General features: G+C 36.9%; 1 pseudogene; it reads right to left on the bottom strand.

The window, feature by feature from the left end:
- Positions 1-25,426, bottom strand: part of LOC141496573 (aurora kinase A-like) — a 39,090-nt pseudogene extending 13,664 nt beyond the window's left edge.
- Positions 25,427-26,755: the final 1,329 nt, after the last annotated feature.

The raw sequence follows: 26,755 nt of genomic DNA, 5'->3' as shown, positions 1-26,755 counted from the left end.
ATCCACAAATGTGGTATACTGAGTTCTGTTCCTGCATTTTTCCTTGGAGTTGTTAGACAGAAAACACCATATCCACTGTTCCTTTACCCTTTCTGAAGCCACACTGGCTCTGAGGAAGGTGACCAGCTTCCAGATGAAGGATCAGTCCATTGAGAAGGACTCTGGCATGAATCTTACCAACAATGACTGAAAAATAAATACCCCTGCGATTGTCACAAGACAGTCTATTCCCTTTACCTCTATAGAGATGGATAATGGAAGCATCATTGAATTCTTGGGAGATAATCTCTTCATGCCGAATAATCTGGAAAATTTCAGTCAGTTTTTGGATGAGCAATGGACTTTCTCTCCACCTTGTCTCTCTCAGCTGGAATAGAATCAGCGCTAGGTACTTTACCACTTGAAAGGAGTCTAATGGCATTCAAAACCTCTTCTTCAGTTGGAACTCCAGCTAGGGACTGATTGACTTCAACTTAAGGTAACTGAGTCATTGTGTTCTGCAAGCAGATGGAGATTCTGTCTATTGCTTTTGCCACATTTGGAAAGAAATTGGTGGGCAAAGACTTTGTAGCAACCCCTTTACGTGAGGGTCAACCAGCACTCCCCAGGAAGCAAAAGCGTAGAGATGGAGAGAATGCCCCAGTTTTAGAGGATTGTGTTTGTACTTCTATTTTTTTTATATCTTCTCAGTAAATTCCTCTATGTAAAAACTAATTGACTTAAATGGGTCATCATTGATACTGGGGAGATACTAAATTGTACTGGCAAATTATATTTGATCAGTAATTACTGATGATTAGCATTTGGGGGAACACACCAGTATAGTATATTAATTCCAGCCACATATTAGAATCCCTTTGCTTCTCATGCATATCCCTAAAGCCAAATTGTGAAAAACTGTATCCTATAACAGTAACTGGTAGTACATGTATATGAATTGAAATAAGGATCCATATATCTCTATGTATCAATGATATTTGTGTTGCCCTGGATATTTGTGGGCGGTCCCTTAAAAATCCAGTCTTTTCCTAGTCTCAGGAAGTAATGTATTATGAGGTAATCTGAGAAGTGATAACTTGTACAGATTCATCCATGACTGATCTCTATCCCTTGCTCCTGGAGAAGATTCCCTGGAGGTGGGCATCTTCATGAAACTTCCATTAAAATGCAAATATTCATTCCAGGGGTAGCACATTAAACTATTGTCAGTTATTACTGGGGATTAGCTTAACTGCTTGTTTTTAATATGCTCCAATATGTCAGCTGGCCAAAAGAAAATGTGACTGAAATAAGTTTTTCTTGATACTGGCTGGAGTGTGGACATGCATATTGCAGAGAAGAAAGAAAAAGTTAGGAAGAATTAAGAATAGATTCAAAATTAAGGATGATCTCTATAGAAGATAGAAAAGGACTTTGGAGACTATCAAACCTCTCCCCTTTCCATGCCCCCCATTTTGTGGATGAAGAACCTAAGGCAAAGAAAGGAGTGGGAATAAAGGTGAGTTGTTATTCCTTTCCCTAAATATTCCATTCAAGCCAACCTTGTCATCACCATTTGCCAGAAAGATTCATTTTTATCTCTCCACCTTTGCTGTTTCCATCCCTACTGCTAAGAATGTCCTTTACACTCTTTGTTTACATATTTTAGTCATGCTTTGAATTCCAACTTCTTATAAAGGCACAAAATGTCAGCATTGAAACAGGATTTAGAAATAAGACCATGCTTTCTCAAAATTTTTTGTAAAGGGGTCCTAAGACCCCTTTACATTTTTACAGAGGATCTCTCAAATAGCTTTTTTATGGTAGATTTTATCTATTAATAATTAGTATGTTAGAAATGAAAACATCTTAGTATTACAAAAATAATTTTGACTTTTTTTTGGATCCCTTGAAAAATATTCAAGCATCCTGGGACTTCAAGGGTTCTACACTATATTTTAAGAACTGCTGATATAGACCAATCCCTTCATGTCTAAATTGTTCTATTTACTTTCTTATACATTTTACTAGGTTCATTGTGTTCATTTAACAGTCATTCCCCAATATAGAATTCTCATTAAAACTTTCCTTGTAGCATAGGAATAAAAGGAAAACAACTGACATAAGACTGCACCTACATTCTACACCTAGAGTACCCTACCTCCATAATGAGGTGAGGGTTATCTGTAATAGTAATTTAATTAATCAGAATTCAGATGCCCTTGAACATTTATGATAATTATTTTAATATGTTATATTTGAGAAAAATGTATATATTTCTCTTATTGTTGTTGTCATTGGTTATATTATTACTCTTTTATTCAACTGTGAGCTTCTTGAGGGCAGGAATGATTTCATGTTCTGTCTGTAATACCCAGAACTGGAACCATGTTAAACATCTACCAAGCATTTAACAAATGTTTTTAATGGATTTATTCACTTTTTACTAGTTCTTTTCATTTCACTCTGTATCAGTTCATAAAAGTCTTCCCTATGCTTCTTTACATTTCACTGATTCATTAGTTCTCATGGTGTAATGTTATACATTTCTGATGCATCTATATACCATAGTTTGCTTGTCCATTCCCTAATGGATAGGGGTTTCTCACCACAAATAAAGACCTGCCGTGAGTATTTTGGTATATTCTGGGGATTTTCCCCCTCATTGGTTTCCTTGAGTTACTAATGAGATCTCTGTATGATAACATACAACTAGTTAAGTGATTAGTTTTCTAGGAGATTAGAAGTTCAATGAAGTTCCTTCTAGAAGTGAGATCATTTTTCCCCCACCATATAAATTCTAAGGATGTCTGTCTTTTGGAGCACCTTCATTTTTGACTTTTTGCATTTGATATTATTTTGTCTCTTTTAGAAATATTATTATTCTTTTATTTGGTCAATAATATTGAATTCTTTTTAATTTTTCTCTGAAAACTGTTCTTTTGGAGAATAAAAATGGAATTAGAATTAGAAATGAGTGACAGGGAAGGAAAATCAATGGTTGTTAACTGGGGAAAAGTAAATAAAATAAAAGTCACAAAATAAATTCCTCTCAGGCTGTGGGAAAAACTCTGCCACATTTTTCTGCAGGAACTTAGGTCACAGGTCTCTAATCTGTGTTAAAGAAACTATGGATAAGCATTTGTAACTCATATTATTGCTTTGACTTTGATATTTTTTAATTTTTTTACTCATACTCACTTTTATTTGATTTATATATGCAGTTTTGACCTTTACAAACAAATTGAATTGAAAATAAAATGAGGAAAAGCAAAGCAAAGAATATAAAGACAAACTTTAAACAATATTACAAAATCAATAAAAATCTAGACTTCTTTTTTTTAAGATTTTTAGCAAGGCAAATGGGGTTAAGTGGCTTGCCCAAGGCCACACAGCTAGGTAATTATTAAGTGTCTGAGGCCAGATTTGAACTCAGGTACTCCTGACTCCAGGATTGGTGCTCTATCTACTGTGCCACCCAGCTGCCCCCTTTTTGCTTTTTTTCATGTACATTTTTATTTATTTACATATCACTAAAATGCTCTTGTAAGAGTAAGCATAATCCCCCTTCCCCCCCAAAAAAATTTAAAAACCTCATGAGAAATAAAGTAAAAAAGGGAACAAATGTGCTTCATTTTGTGTTCAGCATCAGCTTTGTCTCTGGGGTGGATCACATTCTTTATCATACATCCATCAGAGAAGTTAGTTCTGTACTTTTCCACAGTTGCTGTTGCTGATTGTAATTCCCTTCATCCATCCCTCCCAACTCCCATTTATTATATTTTCTCTCTCCTTTCACTTTGTGACTCTTCAAAAGTGTGCTGGGGGCAACTGAGTGGCGTAGCAGACAGAGTACTGGCCCTGGGACCAGGAGACCCTGAGCCCACATCCCAGCCCAGGGACCCACCCAGATGTGTGGTCCTGGATAGGCCATCAATCCCACCACCTTGCAAAAAGATAAAAAAAAACAAAGTATGGTATCTGATTACCCTCTCCCATGATCTACCATCTCCTCTATCACCTACATTCCTTCTCCCCTCCCCCTTTCCCCTTTCTTCCATCCCCTTCCTTTACTTTTCCCTCAAGGTTTCTATACCCTATTAAGTATGTATGTTGTTTCCTCTCTGCATCATTTCCAATGAGAATGTAGGTTCCCTCATTCCCATCCACCTTTCCCCCTTCCCCTCCATTGCAAAAAGCTTTTCCTTGACTCTTTTATATGAAATATCTTACCCCATTCTACCATTCCTTTCCCGTACTCCCAGTACATTTCCATTTTACTCAATGACTCCATTTTCACAATATATAATACCATCATATTCAACTCCCTCCTCTGCCTTGTCTATATATGCTCCCTCTATATATGCTCTATTAATTGAGAAGTTTCATACGAATATTATCAGCACCATCTTTCCATGCAGTTCATACATGCAGTTCAACATCAAGTCTCTCATAATTTTGCCTTCTTGTCCACACTCTCTATGCTTCACCTGAGTCCTGTACTTGAAGATCAAACTCTCTGTTCAACTCTGACCATTTCAACAGGAACATTTGAAATTCCCGTTTCAATGAATGTCCATCTTTCCCCCTGGAAGAGGATGTTCAGTGTTGCTCAGTAGTTGCTTGCTTGCATTACAAGTTCTTTTGCCTTCCAGAATATTATATACCAATTCCTACAAACCCTTAATGTGAATGCTATTAAGTCCTGTGTGATCCTGTCTGTGGTTCCACAATATTTGAATTGTTTTCTTCTGACTGCTTGTAACATTTTCTCTTTGACTTAGGAAATCTGGAATTTGGCTATAATATTCCTATCTTTTTGGAGCTCTTTCAAGAGGAGATTGGTGGATTCTCTCAATTTCTATCTTACTCTCACTTCTAGGATATCAGGATAATTTTCCTGGAGAAATTCTTTAAAAAATGAAGTCCAGGCTCTTTTCCTGATCATGACTTTTAGGTAGCTTGAAAATTTTTAAATTGTCTCTCCAGAATCTCTTTTCCAGATCAGTTGTTTTTCCAATGAGATATTTCATGCTTTCTTCTAATTTTTCATTCTTTTGTTATTGTTTTATTGTTTCATGATTCCTCACAAGATCATCAGTTTCCTTTAGCTCCATTCTACATTTGAGGTTGTTTTATTCATGGAGCTTTCTTCTCTCCTTTTCCATCTGGCCAGTTCTGCTTTTTTAAGGCATTCTTCTCCTAATTAACTTTTTGGGATTGTTTTTTCCATTTGACCTAAACTGTTTTTTGTGGGGCTTTTTTGCTTGTTTTTGCAAGGCAATGGGGTTAAATGACTTGCCCAAGGTCATACAGCTAGATACTTACTAACTATCTGAGGTCAGATTTGAACTCAGACCCTCCTGACTCCAGGGCTAGTGATCTATCCACTGGGCAAACTAGCTGCCCTCTAAACTGGTTTTTAACATGTTGTTTTCTTCAACACTTTTTTGTATCTCCCTGACTAAGCTGCAAACTTGGTTTTCATGTTTTTCTTACATTTCTCTCATTTCTCTTCCCAATACCTTCCTTACTTGATTTTTCAATATCTTTTTTGAGCTCTGCCATTCCCTGAGCCCAATTCCTATTTTTCTTGGAGGCTTTGTAGCTTGGACTTTGTCATCTTCTGAGTATGTGTTTTGATCCTCCATAGGACCAAAGTAATTGTCTATAGTCAGATAGACAATTACATCTTTTTTCCGCTTACTTACTTCCCCAGCCTGTGCCCAGGTTTTGGAGTACTCCCTGGGCTTTTTAAGTTTTATTAGGGGACCCCCACAAGGACTTCAGTTCCTTAAATATCTTATGAAAGACTCTGACTGTTCTCCTGGCCTGTGGTCTGGACAAGCACATCCCTCTACCCTGGGGCTATGAGGAGGGTTCCTGCTCTTCTATGGTAGTATGGGGACCCAGACTGTCACCAGGGTCTGAATATGGACAAAGCACCAGAGTCCTGTCCCAGGGACAGAGGAGAGACCTGTACAGTCTCCCTCCACACCCTTACCTTCAGTGGGCTGAGTGCTCTGGGAGCAGCTGCCAGGTGGCTCCCTGCTGGGCAGCTCTGTGGGCCTGCTTCCATTTCCCAGGATCTGGGCAGCACTGAGGGCCACACTGACCTGGGCTCTGTGCTCATTCTGCTTCTGATTTTCCCCACAGAGTTGTCCTCTGTGTTCTCTGCATTAACAGGTAAGGAAACTGCTTTTGCTTCCACATGCCAGTGCTCCCAGGGACCCAGGCACCCCACAGCTTTTCCCAGAAGGTTGGAGCTCCTGCACTCCAGCCCAGTGATCCTGGCTGCACTGCTTCCCCCTCCAACCCTGTGGAACAGAGCCTTCCCACGATCTTCCACATTACTTTGGACTGGAGATTTACCTCCTTGTATTTTTCGATGGATTCTGTCTCTTGAAAACTTAATTAGAGTCATAATTTTAAGATTTTTGGAATATTTTGAAAGAGATCCTAGGAAAGGCTGTTCTCATGCTGCCACCTTGGCTCTGCCTGACTTTGATAATTTTAAAACACTTTTGTTTCTAAAATTGCATGCTCAGTTCATTTTTATAACATATAACTTGATTTTATTAGTGAAGAGAACATTTGATCTGTCAACTTTCTTCACCAATACACCATTTTCTATAGCTAAAGTTTCAGAGAGATGCCTGAGAGACTAGAAAACTAACTTGCCTATAGTAACAGAGCTGCAGTGTGTTTAAGGTAGTGCTTGTACAGGAAATTTTTATTGTTTCCACAAACAAACTCCTGAACTTTCTGATATTCTAGACTATCATAATACTTTAAAAAGTTGGAGAATATATCCAAGCACAATGATTTGTTCTTCATATAGATATGTTGTCTGCCTCCTCTGGACATTTCTCAGGCTCTTGCTCAAACTGGAATTACTAACAATCTTCATTGTCACTTTCTTACTCTCTTCAGGTATCAACTAAAATACCTCCTTTTACAAGAATCCTTTCCTAATCCCTTTTATGATTAGTTCCTTCACTCTGTTAATTATGCTTTATTTATCCCACATATATCGTGTTTGTACACGGTTCTTTCCATATTATTTCCCCCCCCATCCTGGGAGCATCTTCAAAGTAGGGTGTTATTTGTTTTAGTCTTTCTTAATCATATCCTCAACTTTTTACAGCATGTCTTCACTTAGTAGACACATAAAAATGCTTGCTTATATCATAGCTACTCAAAAAATATTGATGTATTATTTTACTGTTGATGCTGCTGCTCAAAGACAAAGTAGGAGAGCATTGAACACAAAGTCCCTTCTTTTGTAGCATGACCTATGGCTTGACTTGTTTGACTCTCCCATCTTGTTTCTCCTAGATTTGAAAGCCTAGAGAGAGTTCTTCTCTTGCAGTGATAATAGATTAGAAAAAGGCATCCAAAGGGCAGAGGTTATGGGTTGCATGAAAAATAATCACATAGAATATGGATAGGATGAAATTTGTATTTGTGAGTTGAATGTTTACTAAGAGCTATTCAAGCAGTCAATGAAGACAGTAAGAGAAGAGAAATTTAAAATCATTTTTGCAAGTTTTGCCTGGGTTTGGCTCAGAGAGGAAATGAGACTTCCTTCACTACATAACAGATAATAACCCTCCCTTCTTCTCCCTCTTCCCTTCACTAAACTACTCTATTATAGTACTCTCTCATTTTCCCCCACTGAGAAATAGGATTAAGATTTATACCCAAATTTCAGAAAATTCTGGAAAGACTTGCATAGACTGATGCTGAGTGAAATTAGCACAATCAAGAGAACATTATACACATTAATAGCTACTATGTGCAATGATCGGTTGTGATGATCTAGGTTCCTCATTGATCAAGAACAATTCTAAAAGATTTCTGATGGAAAATGACATCCACATTCATCTATGGATTCTGAATGTAGACCAAACCCTACTATTTATGTTTTTAAAAAACATTCTGTGTTTTTTCTCATGTTCTTCTCTCTTTTCAATTATTCTTATACAACATATCTTATATGGAAATATGTTAAACATGACTATGTGCATAACCTCACAGATAGCTTGCTATCATAGGTACAGCAGGAAAAGGGAGGGAGAAAAATGTGGAACTTAAAAAAAAATGATGAATGTTGAAAACTATCTTTACATTTAATTGAATAAATAAAATAACATTAAAAAAAAGATTAGTAGCCAGGAACTCTGAGTGACAGAAAAAAGAAAAGCCTGAAGGAAGCTTATAAAACATTTGGGAAGTTGTTTTATTCATCCAACTCCAATAATAAGCAATTCAAATAAATTCACATTAATGGCGGCAAGAAAGTGGAGTCTATTGTGTGGGGTGGGGTGAGGCTAGAACAACCCAGTTAGAATCTGTCATGAAACCCTGTAATAACAACCACTATTACTTTGTACATCACCATCTTTCAAACAATACGCCTCTTCTTGGCAACCTACTGGAACTCTCAAAGAACTTGAGTTGATTGCCAATTACTTGTTCTTTTCTGAGCCCCAGGATGTTTTGTTTTCCTGATCACACATGGCACTGTGTTGGCACATTGTAATTACTCAGTAAATGCTTGCTCAATTAACTTAACTAGTTAGTTGGTTTAAAATAGGTGCAGCACCCATGTAACACCTGCTCACAGTCACTCCTTGCTGATTTTTCAAACAAATTAAGTGAATCATTTCAGAGTGGGAAATACTCTCTTGAAGATGGCATGATTTAACTGAAAGGCCACTGAATTGGAATTATGCTACTGAGTTGTGGATTCTAGTACAGGAACTATCACTAACTAGTTGTATGCTATTTAGCAAAACCATTTAGCCTTTTTGAGCCTTAGTTTTCTGAATGGTTAATAAAGTGAATGGGAGCCTGGAAGATCAACATTCAATTCCCCTCACTGACATTTAATTTACTATGTGATCATGGATGACACATTCACTCCTTGAGCCTCAAATATTAGGATCAATGACTAAATTTACGTGATTTTTGTGGAGATCTAGACAAATGTACATGCTAGAATGAAGACTATGCAAAACTATCATGTCATCATTGAAAGAGCACTGACCTTGGAATCAAAGACCTGAGTTCTGGTCTTAGCTTTGCCAAAGAATAGCTATGTGATCATGGGAAAGACATATCTCCTCTCAGAACCTGTTTCCTCAAATGTAAAATGAAGGTGGGATCACAGATTTCTTAAAGCTTTAAGATTTTGTGAATCTGTATCTTAAAATCTTAGAAATAGATGTCTGAGGTATTGGAAGTTTAAGTGATTTTCTCAAGGTCATATTGTCAGTTAAATAAAAAGGTACCCACATTTTTGAGGTATTATCATCTTAATTTTTGATAATGATTCTGGCGCTCTATCCACTATATTTCTCCCAAAAATTACTATAGATGTTAAAGCTATAATATTTATGGTGTGCTCTAAATGAGGTTGCTAAGTAATCATATTTTTCTAGGTTCAAGTGGCATATTTGCAAAATTAAACAATAAAAAGAAATTATGAATAAATGTAAAAACAAATCATTAGACATCTCTGTAGTTCCTTAGAGAATCAAAATAGTTATACAAGGAGTACAAGTAAAAATATAAATGAAAATGGAAATTTAATAATGAAATCCTAAATAAAAATTACTCAAGATTAAATCATAGAAATAAAAAAATATAATTTTTCTAAATTTCTGGAATGCTGCTAAAGTAGATCTTATAGAAAAACTGTATTCCCTAAACAAAACTAGCAAAATATAAAAAGGCAAGGCAACCAGAATATGTTAAGTACTTGATATACTAGGGATAAAAATTCTCACAAAAAGAAATACATCCTTCAAGGGCCTTACATTCCATTAGTAGAAAGTAACATAGAAAAGGCATTTGAAAAACAGACTAAGGAAGGGATTAAGGCACATTTACAGGGTCCTGGGGTTGAAATCTGAAAAGTCAGAAGAATAGTAATTAGGTAAATAAAGGTCCAGTTAGCTGTGTCCCTCTCCCAATGGAAGCCTCAGAGCAACTCACCAATGGGAGAAGGAGTCTGGTTAATGAGAGGATTAATAAACTAATTTGTATGCATTTTAAAAAAAAAAGAAAGACAAAGTCCAAAATAAGTACAAAAGAGAAAATTCTGGGAAGAAGAGAAAACCGAAAAATTAGAAATCAAAAAGAAGGTAGAATTGATAAAATTTTATAAAAAGATTATCCTTTGAAAAGGCTAAAAATCCCTTTAGCCACCATGATTGCAAAGAGGGAGGAAAATACAATTTAGCAAATTTTAAAAAAATTAACAATTAAGATCACACTGAAGAAAAAAATGAAAATACATGAAAAAAATCAGAGCCTGCCATATGTTATAGTCCAACAAAAAACTGATAATTCAAAAGAATAAGCTACAAAAATACAAAATAATCAAGGTAGCTTTATATTCGATTGCAATTTCAAATTATCCCAATTCAGAAGAGGAAATTAAACTAGTAATAAAAAAGAATTGCCAAAGTAAAATCGCTGCAACTGATATATTTACCCAATTCTATCAGATTTTGAAATTCCACAATTCCTATACCATATACAAATATACTACCCAAAAAACTGAGAAAGAAAATACTCTATAAGTGCATTTATGAGACAAATATAGATCCTGAACCCAGGGAATCATAAAGACCAATATCATTAATGCATATCAAAATTTTAAATGAATAAAAAAGACTGTAACATTCCCCCCAAAATCATTCATTATGATGAAATGAGATTTATAGAAATACTTCAAAACTAGAAAAGTAATTAACTTAGTCAATGCTTTCAAAAAATTTTAAAATACCCTACATGTTTTTCTCAATAATTGCAAAACAAAATTCCTTGATGAAATACAATGATGATTTGAACTAAAATCTCCAAAAATTATAAGCATAAAAGGGTAATTTAATATAATAAAAACTATCTCCTTAATATAAAAACTAGATGATTTCCTTTTAAATGCAAATTAGCCCCTTACCTCTTAAAGATTAAGAGAGTTGGTGGTGATGTTTATCCTTCATTCTCAAAGACCAGGACATCAGGGAGGTGTTGCCATGAGAAGATCATGAATTGGATTTGAGTGAGGGGTGCTGTGTACGTCACCAGCCTCACTTTCTCCTCCAGAGCCATCTAGATCCAATTGCCAGATATGAATCAGCATGACTGGAGATGGTCTTGGATGTGAGGCAATAAGGGTTAAGTGACTTGTCCAATGTCACACAACTAGTAAATTGCAAGTGTCTGAGACTGGATTCAAACGCTTATCTTCCTGACTCTGTGGTGCTCTATTCATTGAGCCACCTAGCTGCCCAAGTGAGTCAGACATAAAGGGTACTATGTTCACCTTATAGTGAGGAAGATGTGAGTTTAAATACTCTCTCTGAAATTAGCTGTCTCTCTTGGCACATAACATTTGTGAGCCCATTTCCTCAGTTATAAAATGAAAATGATAATAGTACCTCCATTTTTGGACTATAGATTAATTGTGATAATGTTTACAAAGTGCTTTGCAAGACATAAATGTCAACCTGAGTATACTCCTTGTATTACCTGCTATCAGGGGAAAAAAGAACAGAGTGCTAGGGGAATGTAATGTTGATCATAAAATATTTTGATGGAAAAAGAACAAGCAGGAAGCTCAAAGGCTGAAAAGGGAACTGCATTTGGAGAAAGAGACAGGAAAGTCATAGCCAGGTGTGGGAGGAGAGGATTAGAGGATTCTTAAACTTGGAATGGAGAATTATAAGACAAGATAACGATTTTGTTTTATATTATTTTAAGGTTTTTGCAAGACAAAGGGGTTAAGTGGCTTGCCAAGGCTACACAGCTAGGTAATTATTAAGTGTATGAGGCTGGATTTGAATGCAGGTACTACTGACTCCAAGGTTGGTGCTCTATCCACTGTGCCACCTAGTTGCACCAAGATAATGATTTTATATGGGATTCTTCCTGATTATGGTTTCTGTTCTAATCAATTAATAAATTAAACAATTATTTATGTATACCCACACCTTAAGTATAAACCCTCCTACTATTTTCAACAATTATGAATCAGTAGATTTTAATTTCACCAATTAAAGAATCAGTTAAAGTATCACTATTTTCAAAGTCTATATCCATAACCTTTCCCTAAGTAAGTTTCTTTAACTATCCTAAGAGAAATACAACTCTCAAGAGTTACAAGTATTGTTTTTCCATGTAGGTTATATCCCATAACATTTTAATGTTTTTGACTAGTGATTTTTCCCCTTTCCATTTACCTTTTAAGACATCTCTTTGGGCTTGTATTTGAAAATAAATTTTCTTTTCTTTTCTGGTCTGTTTTTATTAGAAAATTTTGAAATTCCTCTACTTTATTGAAAGTCTAACTTTTTTTTTTCCCTGAAAGAATATGCTGAATTTTGCAGGGCAATTGATTCTTGGTTATAATCCAAGGAACTTTGCCCTCTAGAATATTGTAAGACGCTCCAGTCTTATAAGGTTCAAACTGATAAGTCCTTCTTAATCCTGACTTGGTTCCGTGGTATTTAAATTACTTCTTTTTGGCTGCTTACAGTATTTTTCTCCTTTAGCTGAGAATTATGAAATTTGGCTACAATATTCCTTGGCGTTTTTAGTCTGAAATGTCTTTCTGGAATCAATGTATTCTTTCAAGAACTATTTTGTCTTCTTGTGTAAAAGCAGTTTTCCATGATAATTTCCTGAAAGATATTTTTCTGGCTTTTTTTTTGATTGAGGCTTTCAGGTAAACCAAAAATTCATAAATTATTTCTTCTTGACCTCTTTTCTAGGTTGGTAATTTCTCCAAAGAAGTATTTTACATTTTCTTCTACATTTTTAAGGCTTTTGTTTTTGTCTATTGGTAGCTTATAGAATTATTAGTTAACATTTGTCCAATTCTAATTATTAGAATTTCATTTTCTTCAGTTGGCTTCTGTGTTTCCTTTTCCAGTTGGTTAATTTTACTTTTTAAATAGTTGCATTTCTTTCCAGATGATTGATTTTGCTTTTTGATGAGTTATATTCTTTTTCTAGTGGGTCATTTTTACTTTTAAAGGAACTGATTTCTATAGTCAATTTTTCATAATTCTTCTGAATGGCTCTTGTTTCTTTTCTCCCTTTCTCTTTTTCCTCTCTTCTTTGTTTTTTAAATCATTTTTGAATTCTTCCAAGAGATTTATTTTTTGGATTTTAGGCCAATTGATAGTCCTCTATGAGGTTTCGCATGTAGGCATTTTGTCACTACTTTTCTCTTCTAGTATGACATTTTTATTGTCCTTATCAGAATTGTAACTTTCTATGATTGCCACATTTTTATTTATTTTTATTCATTTTGATAGTGGAGCTATACTAAGCTTCTTGTGCTGCAGATGGGATCTGGTCTCTGGCTTATCACTTGCTAAGGTGTTGCCTATGTAGAGGTTTCTTTCCTGCATTGGGGCAGCACAATCCAGACCCCCCCCGTTGCACCAGCGTTCCCAGGGCTTGAACTTTGTCTCATGAGTTAGTGTTGGCACCTTCACTGCTGGATCTGCTGTCAGCGATGACTTGCTGAGTGTGACCTGAACTGTGCTGAAGGTAAGAGCTTCCCTTGGGCTTTCCGGCTCTCTTGCCTACTATGGGATATGCTTTCCATTTACTCTTAAGGGACAGACCGTTACTGAAGTTCCTTCATGATATCTTGAGTTGGTAACTTGTATCACTCTTTTTTGTAACTTTAGGTATGTGTAGAGGCTTCATTTAAGCTTTCAGAAAAAGCTTTGGGAGCTTCCTAGCCTTGTGCCACCATCTTGGTGCTGCCCAGGCAATTATTTATTAAGAACCTATCACAACTCTGAAAATACAAAGATAAACATTAAAGTTCCTATCCTCAAGGAGTTAACATTGTATCAAAACTCAGATTTCATTATATCAAAAAAATGTTTTGAACTGCCTTGGTAGGTAATTGTTACAATATTAGCATTTATTCATTCATTCATTCATTCATTTATTTTCATGTTTGTTTGTTTATGTGTTTATGTGTTCATTTATTTATCTATCTATTTATCTATTTATTTATTTTTGTTTGTTTATGGTTTTTGCAAGGTAATGGGGTTTAGTGACTTGCCCAAAGTTTCACAGCCAGGAAATTATAAATTATCTGGGGTGGGATTTGAATTCATATCCTAGGGCTGATTCCAGGCCTGGGGGCTCTATCCAATGTGCAACCTAGCCATCTCAATTACTACAGTACCAGTTGAGGTCTTTAATAAAGTCTGAATGGTAAAGGGTTCGTTAATAATGGTTAAGGGTAGAAATCATTTGTTTTTCCCAGTATGAATGGACTAAAGGTATCACTAAGGCCTTTTCAAATCCAATTTTGTGACCTTCAGGGGATTGTAATTTATAAAACACAAATAATTTTCCAAGGCTTCTAAAACCTTATGTAGAAAAGCCTGAGGTGGATATTCATCTGACTGCTGCTTACTGCCTGTTTTTCATTAAAAGCAACTAAATCAACCCATATATAATGACTCTAAATTGCGAAGTCTTGTTATGATTGTGTTCTTATGAGACAACTGTTGTTTTTTTTTTATTATTTTTAAGACAATCAATGACAACACAAAGATCTGATGGCTTGATTTGCTCTTGATTTAGAGTTGAAGGAGAGTTGCACATTCATCAGCCTCAATCTTGCTTTCAGAGTCATCAAAGTCTAATGGCAAGACAAATGTGAGAATATCTGATGATAGCTCAGGATACAGTGGATAACCTTGACATCTTTCGTCTGACCAAGCCCTAATCACTCAGTGACTCCTGTTTCAACTGCCTGCATGACTACTGCAACAAATTGTTCTTATCCATTCTTCTTTTGTCTGGGATTGACATCTCCCCCAATTCACCAATGGATTTGAGGCCTGGCAATTAACTTCAATCTGGTGCAGCCTGTCTGTCAAGACAGTATTATTGGGGTGTGGTTGCTATACATACCTCAGCTTCTTATAGTCATAGCTGAGAGTTTTATTAACATGACAGGTAGATGAACCACCCCGAAAATGCTCAGCGACTCTTATGTCAGAGGTGGTAGCTTTACTTGAACATCCTCATACTCCTGGGACAGAACTTCAACATTCACTAGGATGTCATAATTGTCAACCTCAGATGATAAAAAGCATTTTCCATTAGAACCTTATTTCTGTAAATCCCATATTAATTTTCCTTTGTAATAAACTCTGTTCCAATAAATGTGTTAGGTTGCCAGTATCATGTGATGGGAAGGATAACTAGATTTGGGAAGCAGATGATATGATTCAAATACCACAACTTCTCCATATTACCAAGATGAATTTGGGCACCTCAGTTCCCGCCTCTACTTCATTATTGGCAAAATGAAGAGGCATGACTGACTTCAAAAGTCTTTTTCATTTGCAAGTTTAGGATCCAATGCAAGTCCTTGGGCCTCAGTTTCCTCTGTAACATGGAGGACTTGTCCTGCTCGAAATTTCTGTTTCTGCCATGTTTAGGTGTTAATACTCTATAGATTGTTTCTACCTTCTCTCAAAGAAAATCATATAAACAATACTTTTGATGGAAAATATACACCCAGCAAAGGTCAAATCTGTCATGTTGTCTAGAAGGGCCTGGCTTACTATGCCTCAGGCAGATGACAAACAAACAGTCTGAGCCCTCTGCTCTGTGGCTTCATGCCACGTTCTCCAGCCACTAGTTAGGCCTTAATAGACTTAGAAGGTGGTTCTTCTAATTTGAACTGTTTGAGCCTTTGGCTGGAGGCTACTTCTGTGTCCCAGTGATAAAAGGAGACATAAAACAGCCCAGTGCCTGATCATTCTCCCTGGCTGTCAGTGATTCATGTTTAATAGCATCTCCATTGCAGCTTAGGCCAATTTGCTTGCAACGACACCCTTTTCCACGGGCTCACTGCTCAGCAGGCCCCGAAGCAATCTATGAATAACTTCCCAACAGATGCTGTTTATGAATTGAAGCAAATGGCTTCCCTGTTTCTCTTTTTTCCTCACTTCAATAATTTTCAGTTACATTCCGATGAATATTTATAGTCCTAGAGCAGTGCATAAAAACGAAGAACGGGCAGGCCAGTTCGTTGTTTCTGACGTGAGCACAGTTCTAATGGGTTGGGGCTCACTGGTTTTAATAATCTTTCTATGATGAACTGAGAAGAGAATGCAAATTGTCCATCAGTTGTTCCTTTTCTTGGCTTGGAAATGGGCATTGATTGAAGGCCACATTAGTCACTTAGATTGGGGAAGAGTGTGACAGGATGGTCTTGACTTATGTTGTTGTTGTTGTCGTCCTTCATAATCAAAGAAGACCATGACATAAAATGAATGATGGAATGAATTGTGCATTATGTTTATTACAGTGATGGCCCAATGAAGGCCATATTAGTCACCTGGATCGGGGAAGGGACAAGATGGTCTTTACTTTTAGAAAGGGTCCATCCCATATTATATATCCATCCTACATTTTGCTTCCTTTATGTAATTTCAAACACCAATTTCAGCAGAGTTTTGAACATACACAAGAACACTCATAGAGTTCATTTTACCTTTAATGAAAATCCTGGGAGAATAGCTAGGTGATATGATTGGTGCAAGCAAATGTCTGGCTGTCATGGAAATAAAAGGGATACTTTTGCTAATATAAGCACACTTATAATTAAAATGTAAATGTCACAAAAATATCTTGATTTTGATTTGCCTGCTTCTACTAATGGAGGGATTCTTAACTTCTGGAGTATCATGGTCCCCTTTGATATTCTGCTGCAGTGTATGGATAGCTCCTCAGAATATGGCTTTTAAGCGAATGAAATAATAAAAAAAAATACATGAGAAATTATTCAGTTACAAAGGATATGAATTATGTTGAAACTCAGTTATCTTTTAAAAATATTTTTAAGTTATGAACTTCTGCTTTAAGAAGAGAATAATATTTTATACATATTTGTATACTTCACAGTATACATTTGTGTGTGTGCATGTGATTTTATCCCAAATAGGAAGAATCAATTTGAATATTATATTTGATTTGGATTCTGTTGCATCATATTTCTCCCTTAATTTTCATTTTTTGTTATATACTGCTGCCAAACTGATTGTCCTTTGATCTAACATATCACTACCATTTTCAATAGACTTTAGATTTAAATATCAACTCCTCTACTTAGTTCTTAATGTCCTTCACAACCTGTCCCCAGTTTTGTTTTCTGTTCTCATCCTACATCCTCACCCTCCCAACACAACACAACACACAACACACACACACACACACACACACACACGCACGCATGCACGCACATGCACAAACGCACACAGGCAAATGCATGTGCGTTTCCTGATCTAGCCAACCTAGGTTTCTCTATATTTCTCTCCCCCAATACTTTCACTCCCATTTTCTTTTCTTTTTTCTTTTTTTTAGTTTTTTTGTAAGGTAGTGGGGTTAAGTAGCTTGCCCAAGGCCACACAGCTAGGTAATTATTACGTGTCTGAGGCTGGATTTGAACTCAGGTACTCCTGACTCCAAGGCCTCACTCCCATTTTCATACTTCAATACTGGCCATCCCCATTTCCCAGAATGTTCTCCCTTTGTAACCCTGACTCATTCAATTACTCTCTTTGTTCTAGGCACAGTTGAAGAACTACTTACCACATGATAGTTTTACTGCTATCCCCAAATGCTGTGGCTTCCATCCTAAACTGTTTTGTATTTCACCACTTTGTACTTATTCCCTTTATATTTATTTTGTTTACATATGGTATGCACTCCATACAGACACATATATGTAGGTATCTATATATGCATATATGTGTATATATATATATATATATATATATATATATATATATATATTTGCGTGTATATGTGTGTCTATGTTCTTGCCTTCCCTGTTAGAATACAAACTCTTTGCCATCAGGGATTATTATATTCTTTGTACTTGTACCCTCAGTCCCAAACACAATGCCTGGCACATTGTAGGCAATTATAAATACCTGCTGAACAATAAATTAAATTTTATATTAAATATTAAGATCAATCAAATGATTAATTATTTTAACTTTTATTTATTATATTTATAATGATAATTATTATTATTAATGATAATGAAATAAATAAATATTTAAAATGAGCACGTTTGTTAATTGTCATCTCCTTCTATTTCCAAAACTAAGGTTTTCTGCTACTTTATAGGTATGTCTACAATTGAAAAACAGCAGCACTACCTTTTCCTCCTAGTTGGCATATCAACCAGAAAAGTAATTGAATCCAGGCAAATTGTGAATCAAATATCATTTTTTAATCTCTGGCAAGTAATTCTCTGGGCTTTAATTTCATCTATAGAATAAGTAGATTGGATTAGATCACCTCTGAGGTCCCTTCCAGATCTAAAACTCTGATCTTTTATTCTTGATAGAAACAAGAGAAATTGATCTCACTTCTAATTGCCCATCCTTGGCTAGGCAGAACACTGTAACTTAGACCCCTTAAACCTGATTTTTCAGTCATCAGTAAAAGTTCCAGGAGTCTCTGACTTTGGTGAGTACTGTTTGTTCTTCCCTTGTCCCCTTTTTCCTGGGTCAGTAAGTCTCTAGATTTCTTGTCTTCCCCCATCATCTTTATTCTGGACACGTGGGAGACTGTTCAGAAGAGGCCAATCAGGATGCTATAAGGCCTTGAGTTCATGTCATATGATGACTGACTGAAGGAATTATGATTTTTATACTGGGGAAGAGAAGAATCAATCCGAATATGATAGCTGTCTTAAAGTAGGAAATAGATAAAAGAGGTAATTCCACCATCAAGGGTGGAACTATTCATTTAGCAATGAATAGAAGTTACAAATAGGCAAATTGTGTGAGGATAAACTTTTTGAGTAGTCCCAGAGTGAATGGGCTTCCTGTTCCTTGGAGGCAGTCAAGTAGAGAGCTGATGATTATTTGTTGGGAGTGTTAGCATTTTGGGTGCGTTTTTCCCTCTTTGATCTATCCAAACCTTTTTTTCTCTCTCTTTTGGTTTTGCTTTTTTATTAGAGAACTCAGCAGGTATCATATCCAAATAACAGCTCTGAGTGAAACAAGGCTACTAAATGAAGGCCAGATGACTGATGTGGGAACTAGAGTGGCCACAGTGAAGGGAAGTGTTGTGAAGCTTGGGTAGGCTTTTCAATCAAAACTAACTGAGCTGGGCAGAACCCAAGATGGCAGAGTAAAAGCAGAGATTTGCCTGAGCTTTCCCCCAAACCACTCAAAATACCTTTAAATAATGATTCTAATAAAATTCCAGAGTGGCAGAACTCATAAAAAGACTGAGTGAAACAATTTTTCAGTCCAAAACAACTTGGAAGATTCATGGGAAGGATCTGTTATGCTGGGGTTAGAAAGGGCCCACAGCACAACCAGACCACTCCAGAGCAACCAGCTCTAGTCATCCAGTAACATACCACTGGGTGCCTGGGTCCTGGGGGCACCTGGGTCTGTGCCAGTGGTGGCAGTTTCCAGACCTCTCAGTCCAGGGATTGCCAAGGGCAACTTGGAACATCAACAGGAAAACTGCACACCAGAGTGAGAGCAGAGCTCAGTCGAGTGCAGGTATCAAACCCAGGGTTCCAGGAGCACTCCTGGGGAGCCTTAAAGCAGGGAGGCAAGCTTCCAGCTGCTTTCAGAGTACTCAGTCCATGGACATGGGGGGGTTATGGGAGATTGAAGAGGTCTCTTTGCCATCCCTGAGGCAGGACTTTGTTGCTTTACCCATACTTGGATCTTTGTCTTATTCTGGGGCTCCAGTCTCAGAACCACAATAGTGCTTTAAAGTCTACAGTAGAGCTGAGACCCTCCTCCTGGTACAGGGCAGACTGGAGTGCTTGTGGTCACACACAGACCAGAGCACAAGCCAGGAGAGCATTCAAAGCCTCTTATAAAACCTTGGAGAAGTTGGAAAATTGTAGGACCTTGAGGGTGGGGGGGGGGGTGTCTCTGAAAACAGCTGCAAAAACCTTCAAAAGCTTAGGACAGCGAGTTCTTCACCCTGGAAGCAGAGCCTCACCTTAACAAAGAATTAAAATCAACTTTTAGGCTGGAGAAATGAGCAAACAACAGAAGAAAAATATCCAACTATAGACAATTACTTTGGTTCTCTGGAGGATCAAAATAAACACCCAGAAGAACATAATGAAGTCAAACTTCTGCATCCAAAATCTCCAAGAAAAATATGAATTGGTCTCAGGCTATGGAAGAGCTCAAAAAAGATTTTGAAAATCTAATAAGGGACGTAGAGGGGAAATTAGGAAGAGAAATGATAGCAATGTGGGAAAATCATGAAAGCCAAGTCAGCAATTTGGTGAAGGAGATACAAAAAAAAATGAAGAAAATAACATCTTAAAAACAATTTTGTGAAGGCGGAAGCTAGGTGGTACACCAGCCCTGGAGTCAGGAGGACTTGAGTTCAAATCTGACCTCAGAAATTTAATAATTACCGAGTTATTTGACCTTGGGCAAGTAACTTAACCCCATTGCCTTGCAAAAACAAACAAACAAACAAAAACAGTTTGGGTCAAATGCAAAAAGCAGCTCTAAAGACCACGTCTCATCACAAACTCTGTCCTCCATTTACCTAAATGCACTAAAACTCCCTGGATGCACACTTGCAGCAAACATTGCCTTCTAATAAACTATGTAATTGCAAGTACAAGAGATAGACAGAATACGACATTGATGAAATTGCTGTGTGGCACTGAGTTTTGTAAGACCATGATATCAGGTATGTAATGCCATGACAAGCACATGAATTAAATTTAGTTGAGGTGGTACTATGCTAAGTTATCAGCCTCACTTTCTTCTTGTCCAGTGGCCAGATATGAATCAGGACAAATGGAGATGGCCCTGGATACAAGGCAAACAGGATTAAGTGACTTGCCCAAGGCCATTTTGCTAAGTAAGTGTCAAGCATCTGAAGTTGGATTTGAACTCTTGTCCTCCTGACTCCAAGGCCAGTGTTCTGTCCATTGTATATACCACTTAGCTGCCCTATCTAAATATTCATATTGAACCAAAGTGGTGGTCCCAGGGCAAAGTGACTACCAGAAGAATTAATGGCAAGACGTTAGAGTGCTTTTCTGAGTGGGAAGAGTTTGTTGCTAACTTGGAGGGAAAGTTGAGTCAACACACAGTTGGCAACACTGGAGCAGAAAAGGAGTGGACGGCTTTCATAGATTTGATGTACAGCACTTTCATTTGCTCATCTGAGTCATAATGCTCACAAACATCAAGACTGATTTGATGATAATGATGGGGGAAATACAGAAGCAACTAAAAGAAAAATGAGACCTCTACAGGATTTACCAGCAGAATAGAATATCTATCTCTAAGAAAGAAGTGTTAAATTCCATCTAAGTGAAACTTAGAGAGATACAAAATTCTTGCCTCAGTAAGAAGGCAGATAAAATTCAATTTTATGTTGATAATAACACCTCAAAGCATTTCCCTTAAGGCTATTTGTATTCCAACACATGGTAAATCTCAACTACTTAGTGCTGATGGAGCCACATTGATTAGTGATAGGGACATGAGCATAGAGAGATGGGCTGAACACTTTTATAGTCTTCTTAACAGACTGTCCTCAACCAATGCAGAAGCCATTGACTGTTTACCCCAGTTTCAAATCAATTTGTCCCTAGCTGAAGTTCCAACTGAAGAAGAGATTTTGAATGTCATTAGACTTCTTTCAAGTGGCAAAGCACCTGGGTCTGACTCTATTCCAGCTGAGATTTACAAAGTGAGGGGTCCAATGCTCACAAAAAGATGACTGAAAATTTCCAGGTTATATTGTATGAAGAGATGATTCTTCAGGATTTCAAGGATGCCTCCATTGTCCATCTCTATAAAGGTAAAAGGAATTGATTACCCTGTGATGATCATTTTAGTCATTGTTGGTAAGGTTCTTGCCAGAATCTTCCTCAATAGACTGTTCCTTCACCTTGGAAGATGGTTGCCTCACTCAGAGCCAGTGTGACTTTAGAGAGGGTTGAGGAATAGTTCATATGGTGTTTGCTAGCCAACAACTACAGAAAAAATGGCAGGAACAGATCAGTGGTCCATATACAATGGCTGGAGATCTGAGCAAGTTGTTTGATACAATGGAAAGTTATGTTAAAATCTGGTTGGCCAGAGTTCATCAGGATTGTACCTCAATTTCATAATGGCATGCTTGCCTGAGGTCTGAAGAGTGAATGATTTTCCAGTCATCAGTGGATCCTTTTAAATGTGATGTTTTCAGCCATGTTATCAAACACAGCATCAAGGTCAGCTACCACAATGTTAGTAAATTGTTCAACTTGAAAAGGCTACAAACCAAGAACAAAGTGGAGGGAGTTTTGGTGCATGATTTTCTGTTTGGAGCCTCTGAAGCTGAGAAGGAACAAAGTATTGATTGATTCTTTGCTACTTGCATTAACTTTGGCCTAACAATTAACACCAAAAAAATGCACAGGTGCTCCATCAACCAGTACCACACTATCCATATGTAGAACCACTGATTATAGCAAATGGAGTGTTGTATACTGTTGATAAATTCACTTAAGTTGGCAGTGTACTTTTCAGAGAAGTACACATTGATAATGAGGTTGACACTTGCATTGCAAGAGCTAGCTGAGAATTTGGGAGATTCTGAAAGAAAATGTGGTAGAGAAGTGATATTAGACTGTCTAACAAGCTGAAGGCCTACAGCGTCATTGTGGACCTCATTCCTATTTGCCTGTGAAACCTGAACAGTCTACCAGCACCATACCAGAAAAGCAAATGACTTACATTTAAACTGTCTTAAGAAGATTCTGAAAATCACGTGGTAGGAGAAGATACCCAATACTAAGGTTCTTTTTTTGAGCTAAAATGTCAACCACTCAAACATTACTATAGAGAGTACAATGACAATGGGGTATACTTGCCAAAATGACTATTTTATGAACAACTCACACAGAGTAAGTGTTCTGAAGGGAGTCAAAATAAATTATATTTTGAAGGTCTCTCTTAAGAACTTTAGAATTGATTGTGTAGCATGCGAAACACTGAAATAGGACCACCCAGCATGGCATGCCCTCATCAGAGTCGGTGCTGGGCTCTATGCACAAGGGAGAATTGAAGTAGTTCAAAGGAAACGTGAAATAAATAAATTTAATGTAACCATCCTGGGTCTTCAAATGGACTATTTGTACTCAATCTGTGCTGGAGCATCAAAACTATTATTGGTTTTATCAGCCCTAGTTGGACACATTGTAACACAGTGTGTTCATTTTGGTCTTCTTCAAAAGGAAAGGACAAGAACCATCTGGAAACTGAAAAAAAAGATATATTTTTCCTTTTCCTATCTTCCTGGAGGTATTTACATTACAAAGTTTATACTGTATTTATATTACAAGCAGTTTATCACCATATAGGTATCTTCTCTCTTGTGAAATGAGGTTCTGTTTGTGTCTCTTCCATGTCTCTCTCTGACTGTAGGTTGTATAGAATACTATTAAAAGTTGTTAATGCTTAATTTCTGATTTTAAACAGTTATTACATTTTGCTAATTTCCATTCTGGTGAATTATGATTGAGATATATGTCTGAGAGTTAAAATTTCCCCATTGTCAGTATAATAACAGTGTAGGTAAAAAGAAGAGTTGAGGAAAGAACTCTATGGACACTCACCCAAAGTAAAGAAAATTATGCTGTGAAAAAAGGATAAATGAGAAAAAGCCATCCAGTATGGAGAAGATAGTGTCATAGAAACCAAGGGATGAAAAAATATCAAGATAAAGAGAGGGAGGCTTCTAACATGGTCAAATGCTAGGAAAAGGTAAAGGAAGTCTGAGGAATGCAGAGAACAGTTTTAACAGAATGTAGGGATCCCCGTCAGATTGCAGGGACTTGAACTTTCAAAAGGCAATAGGAAAATTGGGTCAGGAAGTAGAGATTACTCTTTCTAGAAGTTTAGCAATGAATGAGAAAGGAACAAAAAACAAATGAAAATTGAAGAAATGATAGGGTCAAGGGAATGATATTTTTTAACTCTGTAGCATGCTTGTAGAAAGGAACAGATTGAAGATAAGAGAAATTGAAGATGAAAAGGAAAGGAATAAACAATGAATGATTGATGGAGCAGAGTCCTAGAGGAGGCTAGAGGGATCAAGTGCAGACATTAGCTTTAGCAAGAGAAGAGCTATCACATTATCTGAATGAAGAAAAGGAGGGACAAATAAATGGGAAGATTTGATGGGTGGGCAGGGGGAGGAGTTGAGGGAATTCAAGAGCAAGAGAGAGAGAGAGAGAGAGAGAGAGAGAGAGAGAGAGAGAGAGAGAGAGAGAGAGATGGCCTTCATCTTCACAATAAAATGGGAGTCAGTGTTATCTCCTGAGATGCTAATGCGCAAAATCCAAGTTTCTGATTCTGGGCACAAAAGCCCTCTAAGTCACCCCACCAAACCAAATACCTCCTACATTAGCTCTCTCTCTATTTTAGACATGCTGATTTTTGTCAGCATGAACTAATTATCTTTATTTCCCTATTCCAAGTTTTTATTAATGTTATTTCCATTGTCTACAATATCTTCCATTCTTCCTCTCCAACAATGTAAGTCCTTTGCTTTCTTCAAGGCTTGGTTCAAGTCCCATCTGATCCTTGATTTCTTCTCTACTTTAGACACTCTTTTTTGAAACCTCTTCTCTGACACTAATTGCTTGCAAGTAGGCCCTGTCTTTCATTTTCCCTTGCTTATTTAATGTGTCTATTTTATTTTGTCTTTCTAGCCTGATTGCTTTATCTTCATTTCTCGCTCTGTGATTGGTTAGTTCAAGTATGAACTTTCCTCCATGCTTGAATACCTTGTCCTTCCATGGATTCTGCCCAGTGAATCCCCAGTTTTACATGTTGCTATTCACTTTTGTTTCCTTTCTTCTTAACAAATCGAGGACATAATCAGTTAACCAACAAACATTTATTAACTGCTTACTCTCTAGCAGCCATGTTAATAAGCCCTTAGAGTTCTAAGAAATGCAAAAACATGTTGACTGTCCTCAAGGAACTCACTGGATTTAGGAAAATGGGTTTAAATGCTTCTCAGAAATTTACTACCTTTGTATTCCTGGACTAGTCACTTGATCTCTGCCTCAGTTTCTTCAACTTCAAAATGGGAATATCACTTACTTCCCAAGATTTTTGTGAGGATAAAGTAAAATGGCAACAATAGTGATCACAACACCTTTGAACTAAGTGTCAAAATTGAAGGAGACATTAAAATGGTAAGACGAGTATCCATACCTCTTCTAGCCCCCATCCTTGAGATATAGTGAGTGAGAGCTTTCCCAACCATTTTCTTTTCTCCTCCTACTGGATGGTTCTACCTGTCTCTTTACCACATTCAGCTCCACCCTTGCTTCCTTATACGTGATACAAGATCCAGTAGCCATGCCTATTTTGAAACATTTGTCTGTTTTAGCCAAAAAAAAGAAAACATCCTGGATTCAATTTGGCTTCAATTTATGGGAAGTTTAACCAAAAAAATTAATATCAAAACTAAGTGACATTTTGTCTCATGTATTGCAAGTCCCAATTAGAAGAAGTCTGACACTTTTTTAACCAAGTCTCAGCCTTGGTCCCTCTTGTATCTAGGTGTACTACAAGTCATTCATTGACTCTTTTTGGAAGCCATCACATTTTGACATGTGGAAACAGCTCAAAACATTTAGGATTCATCCAATATTATCTAGAAAGGAAAAAATCCAAATCACTTTAGTAGAAATTGGAAAGTTAGTTTAGAGAACTCAGGGAATCAGCCTCTGTCCCACTTGGATGGAAGTGAGGAGAAAAGAGTATTAAAGTATAGTCACAGATAGCCCAAAGATATACCAAAGGTCAGAAACAGTGATCATTGAATCCAAATTGCCTTTGATGCTTAGTCCCTAGACCTTAGATCCAAATCCAGTTTTCTGTCCCTCCCCCTAATTCCACTCCATTTACCTCAGAGTTCTATATTTCCTTCAAGAATTGCACATCCCACTGTCTCAGAAAAATTGCATGACTAAAACCTTTCTACTCTATATCCAATCATCAAAGAGTGTCCTGTATTTTTTCAGGAAAAGGGAACGGGGAAAAATTGTCTTCTTAAACCTATATTTCCCTAAAACTCCTGGAGGCTGTGTGTAAGCACTTCTTCCACTTCTCCCAAAGCTTGTTTCAAGTTCATAGAAGATGAGTAGAAAGCTTATATCAAAGTATCTAATATCATCCCTCTATAAACTATGAATAGGGCTTTTTATATTAATTTTGAGTAATTGATTTATTTTTTAAATCAATATCTAAGATCATATGTGTATATCCACCCAAATATCAGTGTCCAGAAAATTTTAAAAAATCACAGATTCACAAGGGAATTTGGCAAATTATGTCATTTTTACAAATGGGAAGACTGAAACTTGAAGAGGCTGAGCCTGGTCCAGAGTAGACAGTAAATAAATGTTTGTTGATTGACTGAGTGGTTTGCTTAAGTCACACAGGTTTAAGTATTAGAATCAGTTTTTGAACCCAGTGTCTCAGATTCAAGATCTAGTGTTCTTGGGGTAGCTAGGTGGTTCAGTAGATAGAGAACTGACCCTAGATTCAGGAGGATCTGAGTTCAAATCTGATCTCAAACACTTAATACCTACTTAGTTGTCTGACCTCGGACAATTCACTTAACCCCACTGCTATGCAAAAACCAAGGAAAGAAAGAACTCGTGCTCTTCCTGCTATTAACTATT

Source organism: Macrotis lagotis, chromosome 8 (assembly GCF_037893015.1).
Source record: "Macrotis lagotis isolate mMagLag1 chromosome 8, bilby.v1.9.chrom.fasta, whole genome shotgun sequence".
Lineage (NCBI taxonomy): Eukaryota > Metazoa > Chordata > Mammalia > Peramelemorphia > Peramelidae > Macrotis > Macrotis lagotis.
The sequence above is the reverse complement of the archived record's forward strand: the minus strand, read 5'-3'. Positions and strand labels throughout refer to the sequence as shown.